The sequence below is a fragment of the Sciurus vulgaris genome (assembly GCF_902686455.1).
Source record: "Sciurus vulgaris genome assembly, chromosome: 5".
NCBI classification, from domain to species: Eukaryota; Metazoa; Chordata; class Mammalia; order Rodentia; family Sciuridae; genus Sciurus; species Sciurus vulgaris.
Genome location: NC_136465.1, coordinates 7,522,421 through 7,534,743, shown reverse-complemented (window position 1 = coordinate 7,534,743; position 12,323 = coordinate 7,522,421). Strand labels below are relative to the sequence as shown.

General features: G+C 39.5%; 1 protein-coding gene and 1 pseudogene across 2 annotated transcripts in view; one reads left to right on the top strand and one right to left on the bottom strand.

The window, feature by feature from the left end:
* XKR6 (XK related 6) overlaps nucleotides 1-12,323 on the bottom strand; it is a 275,797-nt gene that overhangs the window by 259,983 nt on the left and 3,491 nt on the right. The gene's annotated exons all lie outside the window — the stretch shown is intronic.
* LOC306661399 (transcription initiation factor TFIID subunit 13-like) lies at nucleotides 4,720-8,552 on the top strand (annotated as a pseudogene). Its single transcript has one exon. The product of its transcript is annotated as a transcription initiation factor TFIID subunit 13-like (transcript).

Sequence of the window (12,323 nt, the reverse complement as noted above, 5' to 3'; positions counted from 1 at the left end):
AGTAGAAATCAGACTTTGAGAATTGTGGTTCTCATCCCTATTTATGCACTGCTTGGGGAACTTTCTAAAAACCCAAACTTTCAAAATAAATAGGTTCTCAGGCCTATCCCAGAACTCCTGAACTGTATCTCTTATGGTGGACCCAAATCTCTGATTCCCCAGGTGGTTCCAATGCACAGTCACAGTTTGGAAATGAGTGTTTGGTACCTTGAGGACAGAACTGATGCTCTCAGTGTTTCTAACAGGTCAACAGAGAACCAGCACAGACACTACCTGTAGATAAGACTGCTGGAGGGCAAAGAGAATGGGTCAGGAGGGTAAAGTCAACCCTATATGTCCATTTCTGTTATCTGGAAACCACAGGTTGGAAAGTGTCTACCATGAGAAAGAAACACGGGCGGAGTGCTGAAAACAGTCCTGAAGTCACAGCCCCAGTGATACCTCAGCTGTGTGGGTCACATTAGCAGTCACCATCAACTCCAAGCCTTGGAAGCCTACCCCATCTATGTGGGCCTTAATATATCAGACTAGAAGTCAGAGGTCTCCAAGAACCTCACCTGCACACCAAAAGCCCTCAGGGGCTGAGGATACCATCCCTCTACTTTCAATAAGCCAGAACACCAAAGTTCCAAAGTAAAGGAAAGTAACTGGGTTCGTCCACAGCTCAGCTGTCCAGGACTTTCATGCAGAGCCTCCTCGTATGGAAAACTGGACCTATTTTGCCATCAGTAAGACATGGCTTCAAAACTTTCTTCCACCTGTTACCAATGACATGAATTGCTTAATCACTCAGAACTCAATTCTTGGACTGCAAAATGCACACAAAAAACATGTGCAAAGTATGTAAGACAAAATGTGTAAAAACAGAATTTTCTATTTTCTGTCCTCCTTAGTAATTCTTCTATTTCTTCTCAAGTCTCTTTTAATTCCCACCACACAGTCTAACATATTCCAGCTTCTCCTATTAGTGCTCACCTCAGCTTAATGCAGTTATCATGTATGGGTTCTCCCAAAACCTAACTAGGAGCTGGGATACCATGAGGCAGGAATCCTTTATTTACCTGTTCCTCCAAAACTAACATGAAAACTTAAATTCCTTAACTGTACTGACAACCACCCAAACCCACCAGTGCCTAGATTCAGACTCACTTCTTTTTTTTAGTATTTTTTTAGTTGTCAATGGACCTTTGTTTTATTTATTTATTTATTCATTCATTCATTCATTCATGTGGTGCTGAGATCAAACCCCGTGCCTTACATATGCTAGGCAAGAGCTCTACCACTGAGCTATGATCCCAGCCCTCAGACTCACTTCTTGAGGCCAATTATTTTTCTTTTTAAACTCAGATTCCAGTTTCAGTAGAGCAAGTGACTATCAAACCTTCAAGAACATTAGAATTACTAGGTAGTTCGTTTAAAACACAAATCCCACCCTCACCAACCGAATAACTGATTCCAGCAAGAATTCTCAATGAATGATAAAACCACAAAGTATGAAGTTTTTAGGAATCAGACACTGATCCCCACGAGTTTCAGTAGTCTCCCCACCCAAGTCCCACACCTCTAATATTCACTAGTACCAATCCCTATATATATACTGTTTTATCCTATATATACATACCTACACGAAGTCTAACTTATAAACTAGGCACAACAAAGGGATTAATAATGATAAAATAAAACAGCTATAATAATATAGTATTAAAAGTTATTTGATATGTAAAACTTATTAAAAGTATTAAAAGTTACTTAAGATTTATTATGTCTGGAATACACCATTTAATATTTTCCAACTACAGTTTGGCCACAAAATTGAATCCAAGGAAAGTGAAACTCCCAGGTGGGGCGGGGGTATGCCTGTACTTCCTGATTGCAAAGAGGAAAGTATATTTTTATAAGGAAAAATCTAGCAGTCACGACCTTAAGTAAGAGATAAAAATTAATACCACTAATAGTAGGATAATCCACGTATGTACATTACTGATACAATGCAAACATGGAGCAGAAAGCCATTCTTTTGACAGATATATGTAGCCTGGGTATAATCGAGCCCCCATAGCAATTTTAAGTTAACCAGAAAGGTGTGCAAACAGTACCTGCTGCAAACTAGGGAATAGAAAAACAACTGGCCTGTGCTCTGCAAAAAGGTCAATGCAATGAGGAAAAAAAACAGTGAGGTAACCACTCTAGTTAAAGACACATGAATGTAACGCATAAATTTTGATCAAATCCCTGCTGGGGGGGGACTATAAAAGACATTGTTGAATACAATTGGCAATCTGGGTATGAGCTGTTAGATGACTCTACGGAATCAAGGAATAATGATGAAAGCACTGTTAATCGTCTTAGGTGAGATAATGGTATTCTAACTATGAGGCTTTACTCAGAACATTTCCCATTTGAGGTGAAGTATTCAGAAGTGCACCCCATGTGATATATGGCACATACAGAAAAGCCACTTCATCAACAATTACTGACTTGGGGAATATAAAGAGGTGTTCCCCACACTCCTTCCCACCCCCACCCCCAGGCTTAGATGTTTGCATAATAAAGACAACAGAAATATCCATTCCCTGACTCTCCCTAGACCAACTCCCTGGGGCTCTAATTCCTAAGTCTGTGGCAGAGCTGGGAATCTGCATGACAATGCGCCCTTTGGGGTTTCCTAACACAGAAGCTTGGGGCCCCACTTGAAGAAATACATACAGCCTAGCAGACAAAGTCAGGCCTGCTGCCTGCCTGCACTCCGCACATCCCTGCCGGCTCTATTACCCGCAGGCTTTCCACGCTGTAGTCTTGGGGTCCTCTTCGCCTTTGCTATCCTTTCTCTTGCTCAGCATGTTTAAAACAAAATGCGGGGTGGGGGGACCAAAATGATGACAGAGAAAGCTAAGACTTACAACTCTTGAGAACAAGTAAGAGCAAACAGGAATACCAACTCCACCTCCCTTCCAGAAGTGCAGTGAGGAGGACTCATGTTTTCATGTCCGCTGTCCTGTGAGCTGAATGTCCCACTTTTGTGCTACAAATGAGTAAAAAGCAGTCTATGTTCTGTAAATCCAGGACCAAGATAACACAGAAATAATTTCCCCACATTAAAAAGCAAAAAGACAACAATGTTGCACTCAAGACAAAAAGTTATTTGAAAAGCTACTTTGATGTTCCAAGATAAAGAGGTAAATATGAATATCATTATTAAGGTTTGGATCTGGAGTATCACCAAAAAAGCCCATGTGTTAAAGGGGATCCCCAGTGCAGCAGGGTTTGGAGGGGGCCTTTATGAGGTGACTGGATCATGAGGGCACTGACCTCATGAATGGATTAACCCATTTTGGAAATGGTCTCATTGAAGGAAGCAGGCCATCATGGGCATATGTCCTTGAAAAGTATAGTTGTCCCAACCCCTTTCTTCCTCTCTGCATCCTGGCCACAGGAGGTAAGCAGCTTTGCTCCACCACACACTAAGCCTCACTGCAGCCCATAAACAAAGGAGTCAAGGTGTCCACTGAACAGAAAACTGTGAAACTAAGGAAGGAGATAAAAATGGGGACCTCAGGGCTGGGGTTATAGCTAAGTGGCAGAACGCTTGTCTAGCATGTGTGAGGCACTGGGTTCAATCCTCAGCACCACACGAAAATAAAGTAAATAAAATGAAAGTATTGTGTCCATCTACAACTAAAATTTTTAAAAAGATTCCTTTAAATAAAAAAAAGGGGAACCTCAGAGAACAGGGATCCCACCACCCCAGATTAAAACCCTGGGTTAAAGTTTTTGTTGTTGTTTCTGACTGCCTGAATGGAAGACCCACTCACGCGTGGATGCCCACACATTCGGTTGTTGTCCCAGTGTCCTTGACTACACTAATATTAGTCAACCCCAAAGAGTTGTTTTGAACTCAAGCAATTCTTTTAAGAACAAGTACAGGACAAACTTAGGTTAAGAGACACATTAAGCCATCCCATTATGGAAATAAGAAATTAAAATTGTACTTTCAATTGAGTCAGAGAACGAGATCAAGGGGGACTCTCCAATGAAAGGTGAGTTCATCATCAAACAGTACAGAAACCCCTAGACAGGAAGGCATGGAAAGCACCCTCTTTGGGACCCCTCCCACACTTAGGAGCTTTCCTTGCTTGCTTTAATGAATCTGCTACTGATTTCTCCCCTCTGTCATCTTCCAGTGCAGGAGACAAGAATCCTCCAAGGCTCACAGGACCCTGCGTTACAAAACCATAAGCTAAAATAAACACTTCCTTCAAGTTCTTTATCTCAGGTATTTTGTCACAGCCACAGAAGGCTGAATCCTCCAAGCAAATCCTATCTTTCCCAAAAACCCAACTCAAGCCAAAAATCCTAGGAAAAAAATTCACTTAACAGAATTATTTATCAAAAGCACTTAACATAGCAGCTATCATTTAAAAGAACTTTTTTAAACACTAACTTTTCAAAGTTAAAAAACACATACAAACAATAAATTACAAGAGTTGACAATTAGGTTCTATTCCAAAAAAGAAATTAATATTGGTAAACAAGTCACAAAAACCTCCAAAATATATGGCTTTAAAAAATAAATTCATTGCTTTAGTTTCAGAGTAAAAATTTATAATGATTGCAAAAAAATGACCATTTTAAAATATAATTTTAGCTACATTAAAGTTAGCTGACAAACCAACTTAACAAATTTTTCAGCAAGTTTAGTGTAAATTTTAATATTAACTAGTAAGCAGACTGGAATGTAGCTCAGTAATACAGTACCTGCCTAGCATGCACAAGGCCCTGGGTTCAATCCCCAGCACCGCAAATAAACAAACAAATAAATAAATTTAAGGGACACTAAATGTCAACCAATTTCACTCCTTACTTGATAAAGATGATATGAGGACTGTAGGCTGGCGGCCTAGTGGAATGGCAGATGAGGAAGAAGCCCTGACCTTTGAGGAGGAAATGAAGAGATTGGAGGAGGTGCAGAAGGTGGGCAGGATAAGAGACTTTTTCTAAAGAATTTCGTATGATGTATGGGTTTGGGGATGACCAGAACCCTTACACTCAGTCAGTGGACATTCCTGAAGACCTTGTCATAGAGTTCATCACTGAAATGACTCACAAGGCAATGTCAATTGGAAGACAAGGTCGAGTACCAGTTGAAGATATTGTCTTCTTGATTCAAAAGGACCCAAGGAAGTTTGCTAGGGTTAAAGACTTGCTTACTATGAATGAAGAGTTGAAACAAGCTAGAAAAGCATTTGATGAAGCAAACTATGGATCTTGATACTTTCTGATGAAATTTCATTCTCTTCTGTGGAACTCATATGTAATAATTGTGTATTTTCTACAGTAATGTCCTAATACCTAGGCATGTAAATGAAAGATGGAGAAACAAAGTTTTCAGCCTTTATTTTCATGTCTTTGATTTTAGATCGATACTTGAGCCTTTAATTGCCTGCCTTCTCATGGCCACACTTGAATTAATTACTGGGTTTTAATGACTACACGAATGTTAAAGTATCTTGAAAATTATGCAGTTCCTTCTGACTTTTGACTATCTAAAGGATGCAGCAGTATTTACGTATTAAGTATATTTGTTATTATAAGCTATACTATAGCTATTTAATATGTGAAATCTAAATGTCATTTTGACTATGACAGCTGAGACATAAGCCTTACATATTATGAAGTTTTTAGACAACTGTGGTCTGAGAGGTTAGTAAAGATAGTGAACTGGTTTGTGTTTCTTTTAAGGAGATGATATTTGAAACTACAAGTTTTTCTACGAATGTTTATGTGTCTTAAAAGATAATTCGTTTTAATATTCTTTTCTAAAGAGTGGTTTATTTTATTTTTTTAGAAACTTAAAATTTCACATTGATGCTTCCATGTTGAAAGGCCTTTTTGATTTAAAACAGCCTTATATATTACTTTTTAAGTTTTAAAACTCATTTTTCCCGATCATCTATTTTCAGTAGCAGGAATGGCAATGTTTAATGAGTTAATGGCAGGATAAGCATTTGGGGTAGTGTTTTATTAATGTATTTGTAAGTATGTGTGGAAATGTGTAGTTGACTAAAACCATATGTAGATAGCTATATATGTAGTTCAGAATATACAGGTTTTGTGTGTAGTTAGCTTACTGCATTAAATTATTAACCTTAGCTTAAAATAAGGATTAAAATTGCATTTAAAGAGATCACTGAATGTTAACTGTTTGTGAAACTGAACTTTTTGACTCCACTTATAAACTATCTATAACTCAGTACCTGGGAAAATTTTACTTTAACCTTTTGATACAAGGAATAAAGTATAAAAAATTAAACAAAACAAAAAAAGATATGAGGAAACTGACACCACCTGTTGTTTATAACTTGCAGAGTGATAGACCTCTTTTTTCTTTTCCGCAGTGCAAGATATCAAACCCAGCGCCTTACATGCTAAGCAAGTGCTCTACCACTGAACTACACCCCAAGCGCTAAAACTTACTTAATTCCAATGGCTGTTCTCTGCTCTGTATACCATGCTGTCTTGTGTGTTTGTATATTTTAAATTATCTCCCATAGTAATAAATAATGGAGTATCTTTAGGCAACTAGTCAAAAGTCACTCACCTTTTTAAATGAATCTATATTTTTATGATTTTTTTCATAAACCTCAATTCTTTCAATGTCAAACAAAAAGCCCAGGATTTTTCACTAGAAGACATCAGATAAACATAACATCATTTGCTGAGAGTACATGTAAAGTCAACTACTGGAAAATGGCAACGCTTAGGGGACAGTTTTTCTTTTTTGCATCCCACAGAATCCTCCCAGCAGTCCAGAATTTACCTGGTGCATAAGGCTGACTGATTAACATACGGATAAAGTATGCAAACCCAAACAAAGCAAATACTGTTGAAGACAGAAATAAAACTACTTCTGATTTCTGACACATGCATATTGGATCTCAAATGACAGACTTCTATGGTACAATTCTGATGTTCTGGATCACTCTGAAAATACTATGCACATCACTAATTGCAATTTTACTCAAAAGCAGGTCATTTTTTCCCACTATGTTCCCTTGAAAATTCATGGGTTTTTACTGTTAGTGTTCACTCAAAAACAAGTAATCTTCAGAGATTCTCTTTATATTCATTCTACTTGAGGAAGTATCTCTGTCTAAATTTAACTCTCCTATTCTCACAGCTAAGCCTGTGTTTAGATTTTTCAAGTGAGGGGAAGGGGGGCATAAATCAGATGAGGCAACTTTATGTAGTTAAATGTTTCTTTTTCCTTGATGGCATCAAAAGGGTCTTACTCATGAAAAGATTAAGTATCATCCTAAATTTTCTTCTAGTGTTTTTACAGCTCAACGTTTTATATTCCATCTTTAATTCTTTTCAAATATTTGTTCGTTTTTTGCAGTGCTGGGGGTGGAACCCAGAAACTCAAGCAAGCTGGGCAAGCACTCTCATCCACACTGTTAAATAATTCCTTTTCCCTATGCTGATTAGAAATGTCACCTTTACCTCGTACTAAATTCTCACAAATGTATAAATTTATTTCTGAACTTTATTCTCTGTCACTACCTATTTAATTTCCCTGCCAGTGGCACACAGGTCTAATTGTTGATACAACAAATCTACTTTCTGACAAGGTAAGACATTTTCCTCTTTCTAAATTTTTTTGGTTTTTTTTTTTGTTTTTGGACTATTCGTTTATTTACAGTTCTCAAAACAATTTTACTCAAGTTTCTCAAAAAAATCTCACTGAGGGGCTGGTGGTGTTGCTCAGATGTAGAGCACAGGACTAGCATATACAAGGCCCAAGTTCACTCCCCAACCCCACAAAAAAAAGTTCAGCACCTTCTTAACCTTACATTCCATTAAGTTTATGGATAAAATGAAAAAAATACTATTTTACCATATTGAGATTCCCACCCAGTAATAAGCAGATATATAAGCTTCCTACACATCCCTACCCAGACACACACAAAATTTTTCTAATGTAACTGTGACTGGTACCCTAGCCCCATGAAAATGAATATCCTTATTTGTAATGTTACATATCCACTCTTTAATTACAAAATCTTAACAGCTACAAGGACTTCTTTGTTCCAACACTGCTTGTAATCCCGGTTGTTTTCCTCAAACCTACAAGAACTATTTCAAAATTAAACAGAATTATTATAACTTTTACATGCAGTATCATCACAAAAATATTATTTGTATTACACAAAAGGCAAAGAAATGACCTACATTTTTTGCAGACCATTTCAAATTTAGCAATCTTTTAAGGATGAGATTCATATTTGGTTTTAAACAGAAACTCTGAGATGCCTAAGTGCAAACCCTTAAGCCAGCCCCAAGAAACTTCTAGACACTCATGTTTCCAAGGTAAAGGCATTTAGCTATGACACTGTTGAGGGACCAAACTTCACAGTACCAAGTCATGCCTTTCCCAGTTGTTCCATCATATTTTATTAAGAACACAAATCCAATACCCATCCCCCCAAGTGGAATAAGCCTGAAACCCAATTCAAGGTGCTTCTCAGGTCTGGCTGCCTGCCTGATCACCTGTGGATTTTGGAAGCTCTGATGCTTGCGCGGCCTTGGGTATCTTCTCCTGAAGGTCCAGAAGTGCCCAGGCTCTTCTATTTCTCTTTAAAAGCTGCAGAGGTTCTATTCTCTGCCAAAATTGAGAACCACTATTTTAAAACATCCAACATGAGCAAAGACCCATAATATACTAACTGTTCCCTACTTATAGAGATGGGACAGGGACAGAATAATTAAGGAAAAAAAAATCTTCGGCAGCCCAGGCTCATCCAGCACTGAGTACAGACTTGCATGCCTATTATACCAAGTCTCAACACAGAAAAACACACTAAACCAAAGCTTTAGAATGTTCAGGCTGACGGTGCCATAATGAGAAGTGAAATGTTTTTTTCTTTTTTTTTCTCCCCTGAAAGCCACCCTATACCCCACCCCATCTCCCAAGATAAAGGACAACTGACGCTCACTTTAAAAATAGCCAACACTATAAAGAATTAAGTACATCTTTTCTCTATGAAGGAGAAGAATGCAAGTACACACATAAAAATAAATTCTCCGGAAGATTACTGATTTGGTCATTAGATTACCTTCTGGTGAAGAACTATTGCTCCCTGACAAAGTGAACCACCACTACATTAAGTACAAAGGTGGCACAAAGGCACAGAAAGGACAACAGCCAAGAGAAACTTACATACAATAAGCAAACTCAATCACCGCTCCCAGCCTCAAACCCTCCAAGAATATGATCTCACTTTCTAATACTGACAACACTGTACTGAAATACAGCCTGGAGTGACTCAGATTTCTGTTCCGAGTGCCTCACGTGCCCGTTATCCCTAGGAAAAGTACCTGAAAAGTGGAGCACACAAAGCTGCACAGTAAGTTGCATGCTTAGTGACTACTGCCAGCAAAGCACGCATCACACAGACGGCATCCACAGACCAGTGCTCGCAGAGGTGGGCTCATGATACCAAATCATGACACACAACTGCTCTTCCATGCTCCAATTCTCACCCCACCAAAAATACTTTCTTACATTCTGTAAAATCACTTGGTGAACGAAATGTCAAGTATATGCCATCATTATGGGAAAGACAACAGGCACAGAAGTATATGCTTCAATATCAGGGGAGACTAAACATTCTTAAATAGGCAATGTGCTTTGTCCAAGCAAGACTCAAATAATTTTAGAGTTACAAAAGGGAAAGAAAAGTTATCTGAAGAGACAGTTATTCATGGTTTAATGGAATCGGTTTTGACAATGTACAACTTCAATGACATATTTTCTTAGCAATATGGCCCAAATCAAATGATGGAATTCCTAGACCTTAACCTTTATGTCATGTGACCATATGAAATAGAGATTTAAGTCACAAATATGATGAAGGAAACAACTACAATCCCAAAAGATCTGCTGGAAAAACAGATGATGTGTGTTTATGCACAATGACAAGCAACTGTTTGCCAAGAGAGGAAAACAAGACTAAAACCTTTCTCCAAAGCTCTTACATGTGAATGATTTCGGTGCAGGCAACATGCCTAGCAGGTATTAAGGAGCAGACCTTGCTGCTGGAGCAGTTCGAACAAAGTCAGCCTACTGGAAAAGTAAAAATAAAATTCTTCCTCAGTAAACACTGCTTTTGAAATACAGCTATGTTGGATGAAACAGCACGGCTGAATTAGCATATCCTTCAATACTTTAACTCTATGGCTATTTAGAGCTATATTCGAATCTTGAAAGAAGACTTAAAAAAACTAGACGTACTGAAATCACAAGCCACACACACACACACACACACACACACACACACACAAATTTCATTGCAGACTTTGAAAGTTACATGAAGATCAGGGGAGAAAATACACACACACACACAGGCACACACACACACCCCACTTAAGCAAATTCAAAAGCTAAATTTACACATAAAATGTACTTTTCAATTTGTCCCCAAAATCTATACTTCTATTTTGCCCCAAAACAATTAAGATTCAGCTGAATAGGGGAGGGGAACTAACACTTCATTACGTTCCAAAAACTTACTGCTAATAAATGCAATGGGTTATATTAGAAATATTTCTCTCAGGAATTTTAACCTGACATCAACATTCACACTGTCTACACTCAGAAGTCTAAGCCACGGAGATAGGTGACCTCAGCAGAAGCCTAGTTATTAAACACCTATTGTTCAATTCAACCAGTATTTGAAAATCTTTCCCTTCCCCATACTTTTTGTCCCTCTCCCCCTTCACTGTCTAAATCCTACCAGCCTCCAAGAAACTGAAAAAAGGTATTAATAGCATACACTCAGAATGAACTGGGGGGGGGGGGGGGGCGCTAAATTTCAGATTCAAAACATTCCAAATTTTCATTTAACCTCAAGCTATGCTCACAGCAGTTAAAAGTTAATTAGCATTTTTTCAATTTTATTCCCCCAATTCTTATAAACTTCACAGGAAACAATTTATCTATAGACAAAATGCAGTTAGACAAACGGTATCTTGGTTAAACCTAGAACACCAGTAAACAACTGTGGGAAGACCAAGAATATAAAAACCACTCTCATTTCTCCTATCCTGAATTTGCATATCAATTCTGTAGGGCAAAGTTCTTGCATTGACTCAAATGATTTGACTTAATTCAATCCCATGCTTTCCAAAACGTTTTTATTTAAGATTCAGAAATGATAGCTGGACAAAGCAACCAAAAGACAATGAACCTTCTTACAGTTAAGCTGAGTATATACCTCAGTTACCTGAGATGCTAAGGCCTAAAATCTACTGGGCATACGGGCGCCGGGCAGCCTAGGCCTTCTCACAGAAGCATGTACATGAAGGGCTTTTCCTATGTAATTTGTCTTCTGTAAAAATTTCTCTTGCAAATGCTCTCAACTACAATTCATCGTTTCCTGAATATACACACAAGCTGATGGCAAGTTGGAGGGCACATACCAAGGATTCAATGGGATCATTACCTTGGTGTAACCAGTAAGGTGGTCAGATAAGGCTCCAGGGAGAAAGAGCACCTGCAAGTGGTTTTTTAGGGATTCAGCTGGCACATGGAGAATTCAGAGAAGAGGAAAGGGCCGCAAATCCGCCTGAGTCTTGTGTAAACAGTAATCACTTACACACTGGCCTGGCTACCCAAAACAGAAGGTGTCTAGGATAACTGAATTTCTAGAGGTGAGAGTTAACAGCAAACGCCTGCTGCCATCACCCACATCCAATTTTTACCTGTCACTAAGAAAAGGGCACGTCTAATCCAGAAAAAAAGTCATTTTTCCTTCAAGGAGGGCAGGGGTTTGGAGTCGTTCGCAGGGCTGGGACTGCGGGAGAAAGAAGCGTGGAATGGAGTTCTAAAATGAAAAGCAGCAAGGGTTTTCCACAGGGCCCAACACTGGCCACTGCAGAGAGAAAACGGGGGAAGAGGAGACATGTCTCACCCAGGGGCAAAGCCGAGTGCAAACCGGCTGGGGGAAACAGCCCCCCCCCCGCCACCAGGACGCGAGTTGGGGTGCAGACAGAGAGCGCCAGTGGCTGGTTACCTTGGGATACAGTGGAAAGGGACAACCAGGAGACAGAGGTCTGCAGAGGAGGAGGGGAGGGAGGGCAGCGGCAGGGTCTCCGCCAAGTGTGAACCAGGGATGAAGACAGGCAGACAGCGGGACCTGGGCATCCCTGGGCCAAAAGGCGTGGCCAGGATCCGGATCGAACCACGGTCCCGAGCCGCCCGGGGAGTGCGCGGCCACCCCTCCTCCTCGCCCCGGCCCGTCCGAGAGCCCGCCGCCGGCCGCCGG